This window comes from Nerophis lumbriciformis, linkage group LG02, assembly GCF_033978685.3.
Source record: "Nerophis lumbriciformis linkage group LG02, RoL_Nlum_v2.1, whole genome shotgun sequence".
Taxonomy (NCBI): domain Eukaryota; kingdom Metazoa; phylum Chordata; class Actinopteri; order Syngnathiformes; family Syngnathidae; genus Nerophis; species Nerophis lumbriciformis.
The window spans coordinates 66,425,420-66,444,564 of record NC_084549.2 but is presented as its reverse complement, the minus strand read 5'-3'; the positions used below and the strand labels follow the sequence as shown (position 1 = coordinate 66,444,564).

Here is a 19,145-nt window from a genome sequence, read left to right as displayed (position 1 = left end):
TTGCTCCACACTACTTACATTTTGGTGTGCATGCGTACCGTGAGTGTATCGATTGTCAGCCCGATACCCCCATATAGGGCAGATAATCAATAAACTGATGAAAACCTGCACATTTGTATGCGTGCATTCAGTGCCTCTAGGAATTCCCAATGCCAATTACCAAATCCTCACAACTTTGTCCAAAGCTCACAACATCCCCGCACATTTTGGCCAATCAGCATCATTTTCCCCGATGAAATTGTTTAATCAAAACTTAACGTTTGTTTCTTGTATAGACAAAGTAGCAGATCTTTATTGTGGCGCACGTAGTGAGTAAATCACCTGGGATTAATCGTGATTAATTCAAATCCAAAAGTGTGATTAATCGGATATTAAAGGGGAACATTATCACCAGACCTATGTAAGCGTCAATATATACCTTGATGTTGCAGAAAAAAGACCATATATTTTTTTAACCGATTTCCGAACTCTAAATGGGTGAATTTTGGCGAATTAAACGCCTTTCTATTATTCGCTCTCGGAGCGATGACGTGGCGTCACATCGGGAAGCAATCCGCCATTTTCTCAAACAACGAGTCAAATCAGCTCTGTTATTTTCCGTTTTTCGACTGTTTTCCGTACCTTGGAGACATCATGCCTCGTCGGTGTGTTGTCGGAGGGTGTAACAACACGAACAGGGATGCGAAAGTGGCAAGAAATTGGATGTTTGTTCCGCACACTTTACCGACGAAAGCTATGCTACGACAGAGATGGCAAGAATGTGTGGATATCCTGCGACACTCAAAGCAGATGCATTTCCAACGATAAAGTCAAAGAAATCTGCCGCCAGACCCCCATTGAATCTGCCGGAGTGTGTGAGCAATTCAGGGACAAAGGACCTCGGTAGCACGGCAAGCAATGGCGGCAGTTTGTTCCCGCAGACGAGCGAGCTAAACCCCCTGGATGTCTTGGCTCACACCGTCCCTTATGCCACCGAAGATGATCAAGAGAAGAATATCGACCCTAGCTTCCCTGGCCTGCTGACATCAACTCCAAAACTGGACAGATCAGCTTTCAGGAAAAGAGCGCGGATGAGAGTATGTCTACAGAATATATTAATTGATGAAAATTGGGCTGTCTGCACTCTCAAAGTGCATGTTGTTGCCAAATGTATTTCATATGCTGTAAACCTAGTTCATAGTTGTTAGTTTCCTTTAATGCCAAACAAACACATACCAATCGTTGGTTAGAAGGCGATCGCCGAATTCGTCCTCGCTTTCTCCCGTGTCGCTGGCTGTCGGTTTCGCTTGCATACGGTTCAAACCGATATGGCTCAATAGCTTCAGTTTCTTCTTCAATTTCGTTTTCGCTACCTGCCTCCACACTACAACCATCCGTTTCAATACATGCATAATCTGTTGAATCGCTTAAGCCGCTGAAATCCGTGTCTGAATCCGAGCTAATGTTGCTATAAACTTGCTGTTCTATCCGCCATGTTTGTTTGTATCGGCATCACTATGTGACGTCACAGGAAAATGGACGGGTGTATATAACGATGGTTAAAATCAGGCACTTTGAAGCTTTTTTTTAGGGATATTGCATGATGGGTAAAATTTTGAAAAAAACTTCGAAAAATAAAATAAGCCATTGGGAACTGATTTTTAATGGTTTTAACCCTTCTGAAATTGTGATAATGTTCCCCTTTAAAGACAATCATTTGACAGCCCCAAATGATGCATCTAACCTTCATTTATCCAGGGTAAGCTGATTAAGAACATATTTTCAATTGCAATGCTGACCTAGCAAAGAGGGAGCATTTACATGTTAGATATGTTGAAGTGTGATGATAATCCCTCATTAGCCGTGTCTCAATTCGGGGGCTGCATCCTTCCAAGGTCACAGGGTCCAAGGTCTACACTGCAAAAAGTCAGTGTTCAAAAACAAGAAAAAAAATTAGGGGTATTTTATTTGAACTAAGCAAAATTATATTAAGAAAATTTGGCTTGTCAAGATTTTCCAAAACAAGTCAAAATTGCTAACTTCAATGAACCCAAAAATACCTTAAAATAAGTATATTCTCACTAATAACAAGTGCACTTTTCTTGATAGAAAAAAAAAAAGACCTTTTTGCTCAATATGTTGAAAAATATTCTTAAATTAAGTAAATGCTAGTGCCATTATCTTGACATAATGATATGCGCTCGGCATAACATTTCTTGAAACCATCAAACTTATACTAAAAACTAGTTTATTGTTCTTAAAGGGGAACATTATCACAATTTCAGAAGGGTTAAAACCATTAAAAATCAGTTCCCAGTGGCTTATTTTATTTTTCAAAATTTTACCCATCACGCAATATCCCTAAAAAAAAGCTTCAAAGTGCCTGATTTTAACCATCGTTATATACACCCGTCCATTTTCCTGTGACGTCACATAGTGATGCCGATACAAACAAACATGGCGGCTAGAACAGCAAGGTATAGCGACATTAGCTCGGATTCAGACTCGGATTTCAGCGGCTTAAGCGATTCAACAGATTACGCATGTATTGAAACGGATGGTTGTAGTGTGGAGGCAGGTAGCGAAAACGAAATTGAAGAAGAAACTGAAGCTATTGAGCCATATCGGTTTGAACCGTATGCAAGCGAAACCGACAAACGACACGACAGCCAGCGACACGGGAGAAAACGAGGACGAATTTGGCGATCGCCTTCTAACCAACGATTGGTATGTGTTTGTTTGGCATTAAAGGAAACTAACAACTATGAACTAGGTTTACAGCATATGAAATACATTTGGCAACAACATGCACTTTGAGAGTGCAGACAGCCCAGTTTTCATCAATTAATATATTCTGTAGACATACCCTCATCCGCTCTCTTTTCCTGGGGGTCTGGCGGCAGATTTCTTTGACTTTATCGTTGGAAATGCATCTGCTTTGAGTGTCGCAGGATATCCACACATTCTTGCCATCTCTGTCGTAGCATAGCTTTCGTCGGTAAAGTGTGCGGAACAAACGTCCAATTTCTTGCCACTTTCGCATCTTTGGGCCACTGGTGCAACTTGAATCCGTCCCTGTTCGTGTTGTTACACCCTCCGACAACACAGGCATGATGTCTCCAAGGTACGGAAAACAGTCGAAAAAACGGAAAATAACAGAGCTGATTTGACTCGGTGTTTGAGAAAATGGCGGATTGCTTCCCGATGTCACGTCACATTGTGACGTCATCGCTCCGAGAGCGAATAATAGAAAGGCGTTTAATTTGCCAAAATTCACCCATTTAGAGTTCAGAAATCGGTTAAAAAAATATATGGTCTTTTTTCTGCAACATCAAGGTATATATTGACGCTTACATAGGTCTGGTGATAATGTTCCCCTGGAAAGGCAACATGGCAACCGCTTGTTACTGTCGGGGTCTCCTAGCTGCTCAGGCAAATCATATGGTCTAAAAATGCATTTTTCCATCGATAACATGACATCATCACGCCAAGTGCGTGCGCTTTCAGTCAATTAGTACGCATATATACAGCCCGGCCCCTGGCCAAAAATTTTTTTATTGTAATTTTGAAGAATTCATCTGCATGTGCATGAACTATTTCTGTTCAAAATAGTTAGAAATGTCACATGTGAAACGTTTAAATATTAACTGTCAGTTTACTGTACTGTGCCAACTGTACTACTATAAGAGTACGTGTTTTCTCTTGTTTAATTGAAAATAAGACTGCAAAGTCCATTTGGCTGTCATCTGTTTTAATTATGAGACAATTGTGTCAAAGTCATGATTTTTTTTTCATGCTTGAAATAAGAAATGATTACTTTAAAAAAGTAGTTTTATACTTGTGAGTGTTGATGACACAGCTTTGCAACACTTGATATTCTAGTTTCAAGCATGTTTTACTCAAAATAGGTCATAACATCTCAGCAACAAGCTGTAATATCTCACTGAGATCATTTAGGACCAAAACACTTAAAACAAGTAAAACACTAACATAAAGTCTGCTTAGTGAGAAGAATTATCTTATCAGACAGAAAATAAGCAAATATCACCCTTATGAGATATTTAATCTTACTTAGATTTCAGTTTTTGCAGTGTAGCCTACGGGACACTTCCTGGCTGCGTCGGTTGTCCCCGCCCTTACATTTACGTCACGATGATGTCAACATTGGCACACAGGCTAGTGATCACGTCGCTGCTATAGTAACATCATCACTAATAGTTGTTAATATTCATATCACAAAATGTAAGTGGAATATTTTTGGCGCTTTTTTGGTTGGGGTTTTATGGGCGGAATAGAGGACCTCCCATCGGCTTCGCTGTCAGCGGACTTTTATTTACGAGTTAGAATGCATTGTTTACAAAATCCATCCGTCGTCTTGTCTTTCATAATGATTGTGAACGATATGCAAAATTCCAAAAAAGGTGCAGTTCCCCCTTTAAGAGCTGCTGGAAAGAGGAATGGGCAAAACTGGACAAAGGTGTGCCAAGCTTGGGGCATCGTATTCAAAAATACTCGAGGCTGTTATTGCTGCCAAAGGTGCATCAACGAAGTAGGGCTGGGCGATATATCGATATACTCGATGTATCGCGGGTTTGTGTCTGTGCGATATAGAAAATGACTATATCGTGATATTCGAGTATATGTTCTCACACAGTTGCTTTTAGCTGCGGGCATTACACTGCATGTGTTTCCCACTCTTTCTTGTCTCTCCTTCTCACAGAGACATTAACAAGCGCACCTTCTTACATACGTCACGCGTGCAACGTCATACGCCCTCCCCGAGCAGAGAGGTAGCTACACTTGCGAGTGGTAATACGAGAGAAAAAAGGTGCCAATCTGGTAACAAATGAAGGAAGAATTAATTCCCAAGAAAAACAGCACGGGGTGCATCGTCTGGCGGTGGTTTGGCTTCAAGCGGGAATATCTCGAACAATTATCAGGCATGTGATTTTTCCGTCCAAAGTCGGAATTCCGTCTTTTTTAATCTCGGTAAAAAAAAGAAAATTACTCCCGTTTTTCCGGGTTTTTTCCCGACCCTAAATCAAGATTCGAGACGTAGTTTATATTACGCCGTAGTTGATTGGTCGATATGTTCCTTGTGACCAATCAGGACATCTGTTATGAATGATGACGTTAAGAACGTCATCATTCATAATGGTTATTACCGCCATTTTCCATATGTAAACGATGTCGGTTCTCGAGAGAAAGGACGCTTTACGAGTAAAAGAAATTGATAAACATGTCAAAAATAAGTTTCGATGGGACTGGATGGAAAGGGAAATCACTGATACTGTTGGGAAGAAGGAAGTTACGACTTTGTTCGGTGATTTTATTCGGAAAATCGATCGTCCCGGAAAGGTTTTGTGCACGTGGTGTCATGATAATATTGACTATGGATCACGAGGTTTCAAGGCTTTGGAAGTACATGCGAAACGCCAAAAACATATGAAACAACTTAAAGCAAGGTATGTTATATTAATGATGTTTTCATGTCTTTAAACACTAAAATATTTTCTTCAAATGGTGCTGTCTTTGTTAATTTTAGCATGTTAAATTGGTGAAAAACCAGGAGCTTCGGGGGGCATCGCCCCCCCTTGTCCCCCCACCAGGGCACCGCCCTGGACCTGGCTGGGGGCCTTCGTCCCTCAGACCCCCGGAAATGTTTTCAGTCTTTTTCATTGTGGTCAAATCACATGCCTGAATTATGCGGCAAAAGCGTTGCTACAAAAAGTAGCAGCACTGCTATTTGATTTCCTATTATGCAGCTTATTTTTATTTGACACTTATTGAAATATCTTGTGTGACATCATGCACAAAAGTGCACTTTATTAGTTTTAAACTATTGTAGTGGCGTTCTGTACAAAAAGTGCACTTTAATTTAGTGTTGTTTTGACATTTCATCTTAGTGACATCATGCACAAAAGTGCACTCATAGCTTGTTGTCTCTGACAATCTTGCACTTTCTGTTTTGAAATGACATGAAAGTTTGTGCCACTGCTTAATAAATACAGTTTTGCTAAATTTACTTAGTTGTGATTTCCCTCTCTGCATGAAAGTTTAAAATGAGCGTATATTACCGTATTTTTCGGAGTATAAGTCATACTTGCCAACCCTCCCGGATTTTCCGGGAGACTCCCGAAATTCAGCGCCTCTCCCGAAAACCTCCCGGGACACATTTTCTCCTGAAAATCTCCCGAAATTCAGGCGGACCTGGAGGCCACGCCCCCTCCAGCGAGGGTCTGCATGGAGCAATGTTGTTGTAATATATTGAGTTGGAGGCAATAAACAGGCGAGGGGATGAAGTACGTCTCTTTACTGTAGACTTCAGAACAGACTCACACACTTGACGTCAGGTGCGCAACACCACGTAAATCGTTGGCCAACCAAAAAGTAACCCCAGTACGCTATAGCCAACATTCACCAGGAGATGGCAACAGACAAACATAGATCACTCTATTACATTCCAGTCTCTCCATGTTTTCTCGCCATGGTAACATGTGATCCACATGCACTGTGCGCTGTCTCCGTCCCTCTTGATATATATATATATATATATATATATATATATATATATATATATATATATATATATATATATATATATATATATATATAAATATAAATATATAATAATATATATATATATATATAAGAAAATACTTCACTTTCAGTGAATTCTAGCTATATATATATATATATATATATATATTATCATATATACATATATATATATATATATATATATATATTTATTTATTTTACTATATATATATATATATATATATATATATATATATATATATATATATATATACACAGTATATATATATGTATATATATATATATATGTATATATATATATATATATATATACTGTATATACATATGAAATACTTGACTTGGTGAATTCTAGCTGTAAATATACTCCTCCCCTCTTAGCCACGCCCCCGACCACGCCCCCACCCCCCACCTCCCGAAATCGGAGGTCTCAAGGTTGGCAAGTATGGTATAAGTCGCTCCGTAGTATAAGTCGCTCCGGAGTATAAGTCGCTCCGTAGTATAAGTCGCTCCGGAGTATAAGTCGCACCGGCCGGAAATGCATAATAAAGAAGGAAAAAAACGTATATAAGTCGCACTGGAGTATAAGTCGCATTTTTTGGGGAAATGTATTTGATTAAAGCCAACACCAAGAATAGACATTTGAAAGGCAATTTAAAATAAATAAAGAATAGTGAACAACAGGCTGAATAAGTGTACGTTATATGAGTCATAAATAACCAACTGGTATGTTAACGTAACATATTATGGTAAGAGTCATTCAAATAACTATAACATATAGAACATGCTATACGTTTACCAAACAATCTGTCACTCCTAATCGCTAAATCCCATGAAATCTTATACGTCTCTTACGTGAATGAGCTAAATAATATTATTGGATATTTTACGCTAATGTGTTAATAATTTCACACATAAGTCGCTCCTGAGTATAAGTCGCACCCCCGGCCAAACTATAAAAAAAACTGCTACTTATAGTCCGAAAAATACGGTAATGCAGTATGAAGAAGAATGTTTTCATGTAGACACATAGAATCATCATACTGCTGTGATTATATGCATCAAGTGTTCATTCAAGGCTAAGGCAAAATATGGCGACATATATCGTGTATCGTGACATGGCCCAAAAATATTGAGATATTAATTAAAAGGCCATATCGCCCAGCCCTACAACGAAGTACTGAGCAAATGTTGTGAGTATTTTTCCTGTTTTTAATAAATTTGCAATAAGATCTTAAAAAAAACCAAAAAAAAACGTTTTCACATTGTCATTACGGGGGAATGTGTGTAGAATTTTGAGGACAAAAATGAATTATTCCATTTTGGAATAAGGCTGTAACATAAAATGTGGAAAAAGTGAAGCGCAGTGAATATTTTGCGGCTGATATATATTTATATGTGCATGTCATGTTGCCATAGTGATGGCCACCTTCACCTCTTAACAAGGTGTATTAAACTCACTGTAGTTATTTCTTAAAGGCCTACTGAAATGCGATTTTCTTATTTAAACGGGGATAGCAGGTCCATTCTATGTGTCATACTTGATCATTTCGCGATATTGACATATTTTTGCTGAAAGGATTTAGTAGAGAACATCGACGATAAAGTTCGCAACTTTTGGTCGCTGATTAAAAAGCCTTGCCTGTACCGGAAGTAGCAGACGAGTAGCGTGACGTCACAGGTTGTGGAGCTCCTCACATCCGCACACTGTTTACAATCATAGCCACCAGCAGCGAGAGCGATTCGGACCGAGAAAGCGACGATTTCCCCATTAATTTGAGCGAGGAGGAAAGTGAGAGTGAAGGACTAGAGGGCAGTGGGAGCGATTCAGATAGGGAAGATGCTGTGAGAGGCGGGTGGGACCTGATATTCAGCTGGGAATGACTAAAACAGTAAATAAACACAAGACATATATATACTCTATTAGCCACAACACAACCAGGCTTATATTTAATATGCCACAAATTAATCCCGCATAACAAACACCTCCCCCCTCCCGTCCATATAACCCGCCAATAACACCTGCACAACACACTCAATCCCACAGCCCAAAGTACCGTTCACCTCCCCAAAGTTCATACAGCACATATATTTCCCCAAAGTCCCCAAAGTTACGTACGTGACATGCACATAGCGGCACGCACGTACGGGCAAGCGATCAAATGTTTGGAAGCCGCAGCTGCATGCGTACTCACGGTACCGCGTCTGCGCATCCAACTCAAAGTCCTCCTGGTAAGAGTCTCTGTTGTCCCAGTTCTCCACAGGCCAATGGTAAAGCTTGACTGTCATCTTCCGGGAATGTAAACAATGAAACACCGGCCGTGTTTGTGTTGCTGAAGTCGGCCGCAGTACACCGCTTCCCACCTACAGCTTTCTTCTTTGCAGTCTCCATTGTTCATTGAACAAATTGCAAAAGATTCACCAACACAGATGTCCAGAATACTGTGGAATTTTGCGATGAAAACAGACGACTGTCGGTGGGCTCTCCTATTTCTGGGGCTGAGGTTGCTGAGGTAGTTAAAAAGCTCCTCGGTGGCAAGGCCCCGGGGGTGGATGAGATCCGCCCGGAGTTCCTTAAGGCTCTGGATGCTGTGGGGCTGTCTTGGTTGACAAGACTCTGCAGCATCGCGTGGACATCGGGGGAAGTACCTCTGGATTGGCAGACCAGGGTGGTGGTTCCTCTCTTTAAAAAGGGGAACCGGAGGGTGTGTTCTAACTATCGTGGGATCACACTCCTCAGCCTTTCCGGTAAGGTCTATTCAGGTGTACTGGAGAGGAGGCTACGCCGGATAGTCGAACCTCGGATTCAGGAGGAACAGTGTGGTTTTCGTCCTGGTCGTGGAACTGTGGACCAGCTCTATACTCTCGGCAGGGTCCTTGAGGGTGCATGGTAGTTTGCCCAACCAGTCTACATGTGTTTTGTGGACTTGGAGAAGGCATTCGACCGTGTCCCTCGGGAAGTGGGGAGTGCACAGAGAGTATGGGGTTTCGGACTGTCTGATTGTGGCGGTCTGCTCCCTGTATGATCAGTGTCAGAGCTTGGTTCGCATTGCCGGCAGTAAGTCGTACGCGTTTCCGGTGAGGGTTGGACTCCGCCAAGGCTGCTCTTTGTCACCGATTCTGTTCATAACTTTTATGGACAGAATTTCTAGGCGCAGTCAAGGCGTTGAGGGGATCCGGTTTGGTGGCTGCAGGATTAGGTCTCTGCTTTTTGCAGATGATGTGGTCCTGATGGCTTCATCTGGCCAGGATCTTCAGCTCTCACTGGATCGGTTCGCAGCTGAGTGTGAAGCGACTGGGATGAGAATCAGCACCTCCAAGTCCGAGTCCATGGTTCTCGCCCAGAAAAGGGTGGAGTGCCATCTCCGGGTTGGGGAGGAGATCTTGCCCCAAGTGGAGGAGTTCAAGTACCTCGGAGTCTTGTTCACGAGTGAGGGAAGAGTGGATCGTGAGATCGACAGGCGGATCGGTGCGGCGTCTTCAGTAATGCGGACGCTGTATCGATCCGTTGTGGTGAAGAAGGAGCTGAGCCGGAAGGCAAAGCTCTCAATTTACCGGTCGATCTACGTTCCCATCCTCACCTATGGTCACAAGCTTTGGGTTATGACCGAAAGGACAAGATCATGGGTACAAGCGGCTGAAATGAGTTTCCTCCGCCGGGTGGCGGGGCTCTCCCTTAGAGATAGGGTGAGAAGCTCTGTCATCCGGGGGGAGCTCAAAGTAAAGCCGCTGCTCCTCCACATCGAGAGGAGCCAGATGAGGTGGTTCGGGCATCTGGTCAGGATGCCACCCGAGCGCCTCCCTAGGGAGGTGTTTAGGGCACGTCCGACCGGTAGGAGGCCACGGGGAAGACCCAGGACACGTTGGGAAGACTATGTCTCCCGGCTGGCCTGGGAACGCCTCGGGATCCCCCGGGAGGAGCTGGACGAAGTGGCTGGGGAGAGGGAAGTCTGGGCTTCCCTGCTTAGGCTGCCGCCCCCGCGACCCGACCTCGGATAAGCGGAAGAAGATGGATGGATGGATGGAACAGACGACTTAATAGCTGGCCACCATGCTGTCCCAAAATGTCCTCCACAATCCGTAACGTCACGCGCTCACGTCATCATACCGAGACGTTTTCAGCAGGATATTTCGCGCAAAATTTAAAATTGCACTTTAGTAAGCTAACCCGGCCGTATTGGCATGTGTTGCAATGTTAAGATTTCATCATTGATATATAAACTCAGACTAGTAGTGGCTTTCAGTAGGCCTTTAAGCTGGCAAATGCACTGCAGCTTGCTGGCACGTATACTGACATACTGTACATCTAATGGAGAGCATGCATTATTTCTCATTCGTGTCTCACACTAATGCTGGGGTGTCCTAATGTCGCCAACAACGTTGTACTTAGGGGGGAAGATGGAGGCAGACTCTTTGAGGCTTGCGATGTGTCGCTGGCAGGAAGAATGCGGGAAAGCATCGCAAATTGTTTCTAAATCGCTAATGTGGATGAAAGTTGGCCGCAGCTTGCGCTTCTTTGCAAACCAGAGGACGAAAACAGCCTTTGACTCGCTTCCGTCTTCCGTTTTGACTCCAACTGGCCGCGGCTGTGTGTTCCTCTCTTGACCCCGTAACCCTTCCCCATCTTGTGCGTCGAGACCGCCATTCCCGAGTCATACTTTGTGAGATTTTGCATAATGAACCCTTCCTTTTGTTTTCTACTCCTTCATTGACTCCCTCCACGCCGTCCCTTTTCGCTCCATTGCTCGTGCCAGTCTCTGTGTGAGTTCTATGCCAGCCACTGTGCCAGGATAGAAGCCCTGCGACGCCAGCTTGAGGAGGAGCAGACAGGGAGACAGGTAGAGCACACTGCCACTGCTGGACTGGGGTGGTACTGCAAGTGGGATGCAGCTTGATTCGAGAAAAACACAAAGAACATACAGAAAAAAACGTTTGTCAGGTAGTTTGAAAGAGATTCAGTGTATGTACACTTTTAAAATATTTGCCCTAAAACAGCAGCATATGTAAGATGTACTTTTATTCATTTATAACAGAAAGGGAGAGTGTTAGCATGAATATGTCACGATTCAGTTTGGTTTTGTTGGTGTTTGTCTTCGCTGACGCTTGACTTGCATGCACTCATGCTCTTTTTTTTTTAATTTTTGTCCGCTAGTAACAAACCGGGGGGTCTGTGCTACGAAGCAGGAATTCTGCTTCTTCAGGATAGGTTTGAGGATTAGGTCTGAATTAGTCCGATAATGGCTTTTTTCCCGATGTCCGATATTCCGATATTGTCCAACTCTTAATCACCGATACCAATATATACAGTCGTGGAATGAACACATTATTATGCCTAATTTTGTTGTGATGCCCCGCTGGATGCATTAAACAATGTAACAAGGTTTTCCAAAATAAATCAACTCAAGTTATGGGAAAAAATGCCAACATGGCACTGCCATATTCATTATTGAAGTCACAAAGTGCATTATTTTTTTTAACATGCCTCAAAACAGCAGCTTGGAATTTGGGACATGCTCTCCCTGAGAGAGCATGAAGAGGTTGAGGTGGGCGGGGTTGAGGGTAACGGGGGTGTATATTGTAGCGTCCCGGAAGAGTTAGTGCTGCAAGGGGTTCTGGGTATTTGTTCTGTTGTGTTTATGTTGTGTTACGGTGCGGATGTTCTCCCGAAATGTGTTTGTCATTCTTGTTTGGTGTGGGTTCACAGTGTGGCGCATATTTGCAACAGTGTTAAAGTTGTTTATACGGCCACCCTCAGTGTGACCTGTATGGCTGTTGTGTGTGAAAAGCCGTAGGTGTTATGTGACTGGGCCGGCACGCAAAGGCAGTGCCTTTAAGGTTTATTGGCGCTCTGTACTTCTCCCTATGTCCGTATACACAGCGAGTTTTAAAAAGTCATAACTTTTACTTTTTGAAACCGATAGCGATAATTATGAAACCGATACCGATAATTTCCGATATTACATTTTAAAGCATTTATCGGCCGATAATATTGGCAATCCGATATTATCGGACACCTCTAATCTCAAGTCATGACAGTTTGATGGTCGATGGCGAGGAGCATTGTTTTCCACCAGGCTCCGCCCACTTCGAATGTGTACTCGTAGGTACTGACCTGTCTAGAACTTGACGGTGTCATCATCATTATTTGAAACTATTTTGATCAAGATCTGAATTTTCCGAGGCCAGTTCCGAATGTTAAAAGTATTGTGGCGAAGCATCAGATCAAAGTTTGGCGCCAGGCCACGCCCACAATTGATCACAAGTCTGGTATCTGCCATTTTAACCACGGCTCATTTGGTCAAAGTCCCGAGGAGGAGGAGTTGGAGCACGACTCCTGTTTTTGGCCTGATCAAGGGTGATGGGTCAAATGCAGGGAATAATTTTGTTAGTGCTGCAAGGGGTTCTGGGTATTTGTTCTGTTGTGTTTATGTTGTGTTACGGTGCGGATGTTCTCCCGAAATGTGTTTGTCATTCTTGTTTGGTGTGGGTTCACAGCATATTTGCAACAGTGTTAAAGTTGTTTATACGGCCACCCTCAGTGTGACCTGTATGGCTGTTGACCAAGTATGCCTTGCATTCACTTGTGTGTGTGAAAAGCCGTAGATATTATGTGACTGGGCCGGCACGCAAAGGCAGTGCCTTTAAGGTTTATTGGCGCTCTGTACTTCTCCCTACGTCCGTGTACACAGCGAGTTTTAAAAAGTCATAACTTTTACTTTTTGAAACCGATACCGATAATTTTGAAACCGATACCAATTATTTCCGATTTTACATTCTAAAGCATTTATCGGACATCTCTAGTCTGGATATGTCTTTTGAAAGCTAGTTAATTTCTTAGCAGGATACGTCGCCACGGTAACTTGTCGGGATGTGCAAGATTAGAGCCAGTAGTTTGTGTTCAGTCAGGTGACTTTTGAACGGAAGTGAAAGAAAGTGGTGGTCCAACAAACCAACATATACAGATACGAGCAAAAAAAAATCAAGCTAGGATATGGAATAGATCCCTATACTTAATCAAAAAAGGATTTGTCGAGTGATATCAAGGATTATACATCAGTCGTGTTCCCAGACATATGGAATTATTGTGCTCCAGACAACATTCTACACAAGACAGATGAAAACTTAGAAAAGCACGGAGGTCTACAACTTATTTGTGTGTGGCTGGCTCAAGGACATTGGTTGGTATCAAGACTCTCTCGGATAAATATGCATCGTTTTTGCTCGGGTAAGGTTGCATTTCTTGATTTAACTTTGCGTCTACCGCCATGTTTGCGACATTATGTATGTGCTGAAAGATTCATTTATGATCCTTGCCTTTGGTAAAAATTGACCTCTTTTAGGTATCGCTCACATTTGCTTTCTTTTAGACTCCCAGAGTTGGTGCTTTATGAAAAATGTGTTTTAAGAATTCCAAAACCAGATAAAATACAAATAATATCAAGATAATACTTCAATGGGAATAATAAACGTTAAAAGTTTGTCAAACGAACCTTTAACGAGGTGATCATTGCAAACTCGAGCATTCTTCGACTGTGCTTCCTTGGACTGGATTGTGTGCCACTTTTTGTTTTTGTGAAATCTTGCACTCCTTCGCCCTCCTTTAATGTCGTTTGAGGAAATCGGACGGAATTTGTATCCCTTTCGCTATTTGAACGGTTCCGACAGCCTGAAACTGTCATTGTATTTGTACTGTTATTGTTCGTTAATAATGTGGTAAACATGCGTTTACATTCTAATTTGTATTAATTGGCTCGTTCTCGGTGGCTAGCAATTATGCAAATTCATTTTGCCTCTCAATCACTCTAAAAAAAAACACCCCAAAACTCCCAACAATACTCCATTTATATCTTGTGCCATGAATATTAACCAAGTATTAGCAATATTGGTATTATAAGCGCTAACACAAACTGTTTTTAGCTGCTCTGTGATCATTATGCTGCTACATTGACATATTGAGCTGCTGCATCACCTCTGAGTTGGTGAAAGTTAATTCTAGATTATGAATCATGCCTCTCACCTGGATAGTAGAAGGTTGTGGACATAAACCCACAAGTTGGTCAACTTTGACATCCAACTTAGACCCGGAGAGAAAGACGCTCGTTTGCAGCACCGGTTTTTATTTTTTACCCTCTGTGAGGATTATCAATAATTCTTAATCTAAAAGTGAATATATAAAGATCCCATCAGTCGGCGTCCCAATTGAGAGCAGGCATTGTACAGTAAGTGATTGTTTTATTATGTTGTCTATTATGATTAGTAGTGTTGTTAGAGTTGTAAGAAGTTTGTGAAATGAATTTGCCGCCGTATGCTTAAAATGATCAAAATACGTAAATATTACATGTTATTATGAATGTTACTACATTATGTATATACGTACAGCGTGTACCGTATTTTTCGGAGTATAAGTCGCACCGGAGTATAAGTCGCACCGGCCGAAAATGCATAATAAAGAAGGAAAAAAACATATATAAGTCGCACTGGAGTATAAGTCGCATTTTTGGGGGAAATTTATTTGATAAAACCCAACACCAAGAATAGACATTTGAAAGGCAATTTAAAATAAATAAAGAATAGTGAACAACAGGCTGTATAAGTGTAATGGTAAATGGTAAATGGGTCGTACTTGTATAGCGCTTTTCTACCTTTTTAAGGAACTCAAAGCGCTTTGACACTATTTTCCACATTCACCCATTCACACACACACACACACACACACATTCACACACTGATGGCGGGAGCTGCCATGCACGGCGCTAACCAGTCCCATCAGGAGCAAGGGTGAAGTGTCTTGCTCAAGGACACAACGGACGTGACTAGGATGGTAGAAGGTGGGGATTGAACCAGTAACCCTCAGATTGCTGGCACGGCCACTCTCCCAACTTCGCCACGCCGTCCCGTGGCGAAGTACACGGGACGACGGTATAATGTACACGGCGCTTCGCCGTGTACATTATATGAGGCATAAATAACCAACTGAGAATGTGCCTGGTATGTTAACGTAACATATTATGGTAAGAGTCATTCAAATAACTATAACATATAGAACAGGGGTGCTCACACTTTTTCTGCAGGCGAGCTACTTTTCAATTGATCAAGTCGTGGGGATCTACCTCATTCATATATATAATTTATATTTACTTATTTATGAAATATATGTTTTTGTTAATAAGTTAAAGGTGTTTAATGATAATGCAAGCATGTTTAACACATATAGTTAATATTGTTAATAAATTAAAGGTGTTTAATGATAATGCAATCATGTTTAACACATAGTTAATATTGTTAATAAATTAAAGGTGTTTAATGATAATACAAGAATGTTTAATACATATAGTTAATATTGTTAATAAATTAAAGGTGTTTAATGATAATACAAGTATGTTTAATACATATAGTTAATATTGTTAACAAGTTAAAGGTGTTTAAAGATAATGCAAGCATGTTTAATACATATAGTTAATATTGTTAACAAGTTAAAGGTGTTTAATGATAATACAAGCATGTTTAATACATATAGTTAATATTATTAATAAGTTAAAGGTGTTTAAAGATAATACAAGCATGTTTAACACATATAGTTAATATTGTTAACAAGTTAAAGGTGTTTAATGATAATACAAGCATGTTTAACACATATAGTTAATATTGTTAATAAGTTAAAAGTGTTTAAAGATAATGCAAGCATGTTTAACACATATAGTTAATATTGTTAACAAGTTAAAGGTGTTTAAAGATAATACAGGCATGTTTAACACATATAAATTCCTTTCTTTCATGAAGACAAGAATATAAGTTGGTGTATTACCTGATTCTGATGACTTGCATTGATTGGAATCAGACAGTGGTGCTAAAAACGTCCGCATTTTCGAATGGAGGAGAAAAAAGTCCTCCTTTCTGTCCAATACCACGTGAAAGTGGTTGGTTTTTGGCATCTTATTTGTCCAGCTTCCATACTCCTTTGTATACACTTTACAAGAAATACATTGGCGGCAAACTCCGTAGCTTGCTAGCTTGTGCGCGCCAGCTTTCTGAGACTCTTGTTTTGTTAGCGCAACTGTGCAGTCGGTCTTTGGAGTTTTGACGACAGGTACGGCGCCAGAGTCTGTTGAAATAAAGTGTGTCTCGCCTTCCAGTCGGTAATTTTAATGAGCTGGCAGCAGCCAGCGTCATCTCAGAAGACCCTCGGGTGCCGTGAATGTCAATCAAGTGACGAAAGTGACGTCATAGTGAAGATTTATGATCGCTCATTTTTAGGACAATTTTTTTAATGCCTGCCTGGTGATCGACTGATACACCCTCCGAGATCGACCGGTAGCTCGCGATCGACGTAATGAGCACCCCTGATATAGAACATGCTATACGTTTACCAAACAATCTGTCACTCCTAATCGCTAAATCCCATGAAATCTTATACGTCTCGTCTCTTACGTGAATTTCACACATAAGTCGCTCCTGAGTATAAGTCGCACCCCCGGCCAAACTATTAAAAAAAACTGCGACTTATAGTCCGAAAAATACGGTATATAAAACCTTGATGAAGGTTTTTGAATATTTTTTTAAAAGCGCTTTATAGGATGAGAACGACTCCCATTAACTCCATTTGTAACTGACTTTTATTTATGTTTATTTACGAGTTATCATGCTTAAAAAAGACATGTGTGCTTATCTCACAGTAGGATTGTAAATGATCGGTGAGATTAAAATAAAAAGTGCTAGTCTTTTTTCATAAAGCTTGTTCTTCCTGAGTCAAGTCAGCTGCTGTGTTGTGGGCACATCCCTGTTTCTGATTGGCTATTTGCCGTTAACCCCGCCCCTCACAGGTGAATGGGCTCATCACAAGACGAGAAAAGCCAGACATGACAAATCAGCTTGTCCTACATCTGCAATGTTGGGCTGGGTTAATTTCATAAAACAAAGAAGCGATCCGGGATAACTTTAACTTGATTGGTAGTACAGGCCCAGGGTGATCCAGGACAAACGAGTGGTTTAAGTCAAGAAAGTTGTGATTTGAACTTCAAATTTGATTTTTTTTAATGGCATCCTCTCTCCCCTAAATCTCCACCATCACCTCTTTGCGTCAACTTTGTTTGCTGCTTCCCCTCCAATATTGTTGATCATATATTGTTTATCATCGCTCATTGGTGACGCCCATCTAACAGTCACGTAGTGTGAGCTACGTTATCAGATGCCGCATCTCTTCACATACTTTATCTGTAGATCTGATCACGCCGCGTCAGAGCTGAGAGCCTTTGAATGTGCTTCAGTGTGTGCTTGTCAGGTGTACTCAGGAATGCATGCATGGCACATGGTGTCCATCGCTTCCTGTTTCCAGTGACCTGGAGCCTTAATGGCCTGCGTCTGTATTAGTTGAGTATGGAGGGAAATTACTGCCAAAACACACAAATGTTTTTTCTCGCGTCCGTCCATTCGCAAGTAAAAAAGCTATTTTCTGCAAGTCCGTTGTTTGGCCACGACACAGCTGATGACAGAGTTTCCTAATGCTAAGTAAAAAAAGAACAATTTGTGAGTATAAAAACACTTCTTAAATTTAAAAAACGATTCGCAAGTAAACCATTTTTTTCCTTCAATTAAAAAAATGGTTCACAAGTCTAAATAACTTTTTCTGCAAATTAAAAAAAAAAACGATTCTAAAGTTAAAAAAAAATAAAAATTTGTGAATAAAATAAAAAGATTTACAAGTAAAAAAAAACATTTTCTTCAATTAAAAAAAGATTTGCCGAAATAAAAACAATTTTCTTCAATTAAAAAAGATTTACAAGTATGAAAACATTTTTCTTCAATTAAAAAATGATGTACAATTATGAAAAAATGTTCTTCAGTTAAACGATTTGCACGTATAAAAACATTTTTTTTCAATTAAAAAAACGATTCAAAACTACAAAAACATTTTTCTTCGATTAAAAAAACATTTGCAAGTAATAAAAACTATTTTCTTGAGTACAAAAACATTTTTCTTCAAGTAAAACAATACGCAAGCATTACAATTATTTTCTTCAATTTTTTCAATATTTTTTATTAAACGATTCGCAATTATATATTTTTTCTGTTTTTATTTAATGATTCGCAATTATAATTTTTTTTTTCTTGAATAAAAAAATCGATTCGCAAGTTAAACTTTTTTCTGCAAGTAAAAAAAACGATTTGCAAGTAAACCATTTTTTTCTTCAATTAATACAATGGTTGGCAAGTCGAAATTCCATTTTCTACCATTAAAAAAGATTCCAAAGTTTGGAAAAACTTTTTCCGTGAATTAAAATAATGATTAACAACTATAAATAAAAAGTGTTTAAATTAAAAAAAAGATTTGCAAATATAAAAACAATTTTTTTCAGTTAAAAAAACGATTCGAAACTACAAAAACATTTTTCTTCAATTACAAGAAGATTAGCAAGTATTTCAGTTATTTACTTCAATAAAAAAACGATTCGCAATTATAACTTTTCTTTCTTGAATTAAACAATTCGCAAGTATAATTTTTTTGTTCTTGAATTAAAAAGTATAAAAACAATTTTCTTCAAATAACAAAAGGATTCGCAAGTTAAACTAGTTTCTGCAAGATAAAAAAACGATTCGTAAGTATAAAAAAC

General features: G+C 40.3%; 1 protein-coding gene across 3 annotated transcripts in view; it reads left to right on the top strand.

Annotated features, from left to right (window-relative positions):
- Positions 1-19,145, top strand: part of itsn1 (intersectin 1 (SH3 domain protein)) — a 145,821-nt gene that overhangs the window by 59,911 nt on the left and 66,765 nt on the right. The gene's annotated exons all lie outside the window — the stretch shown is intronic.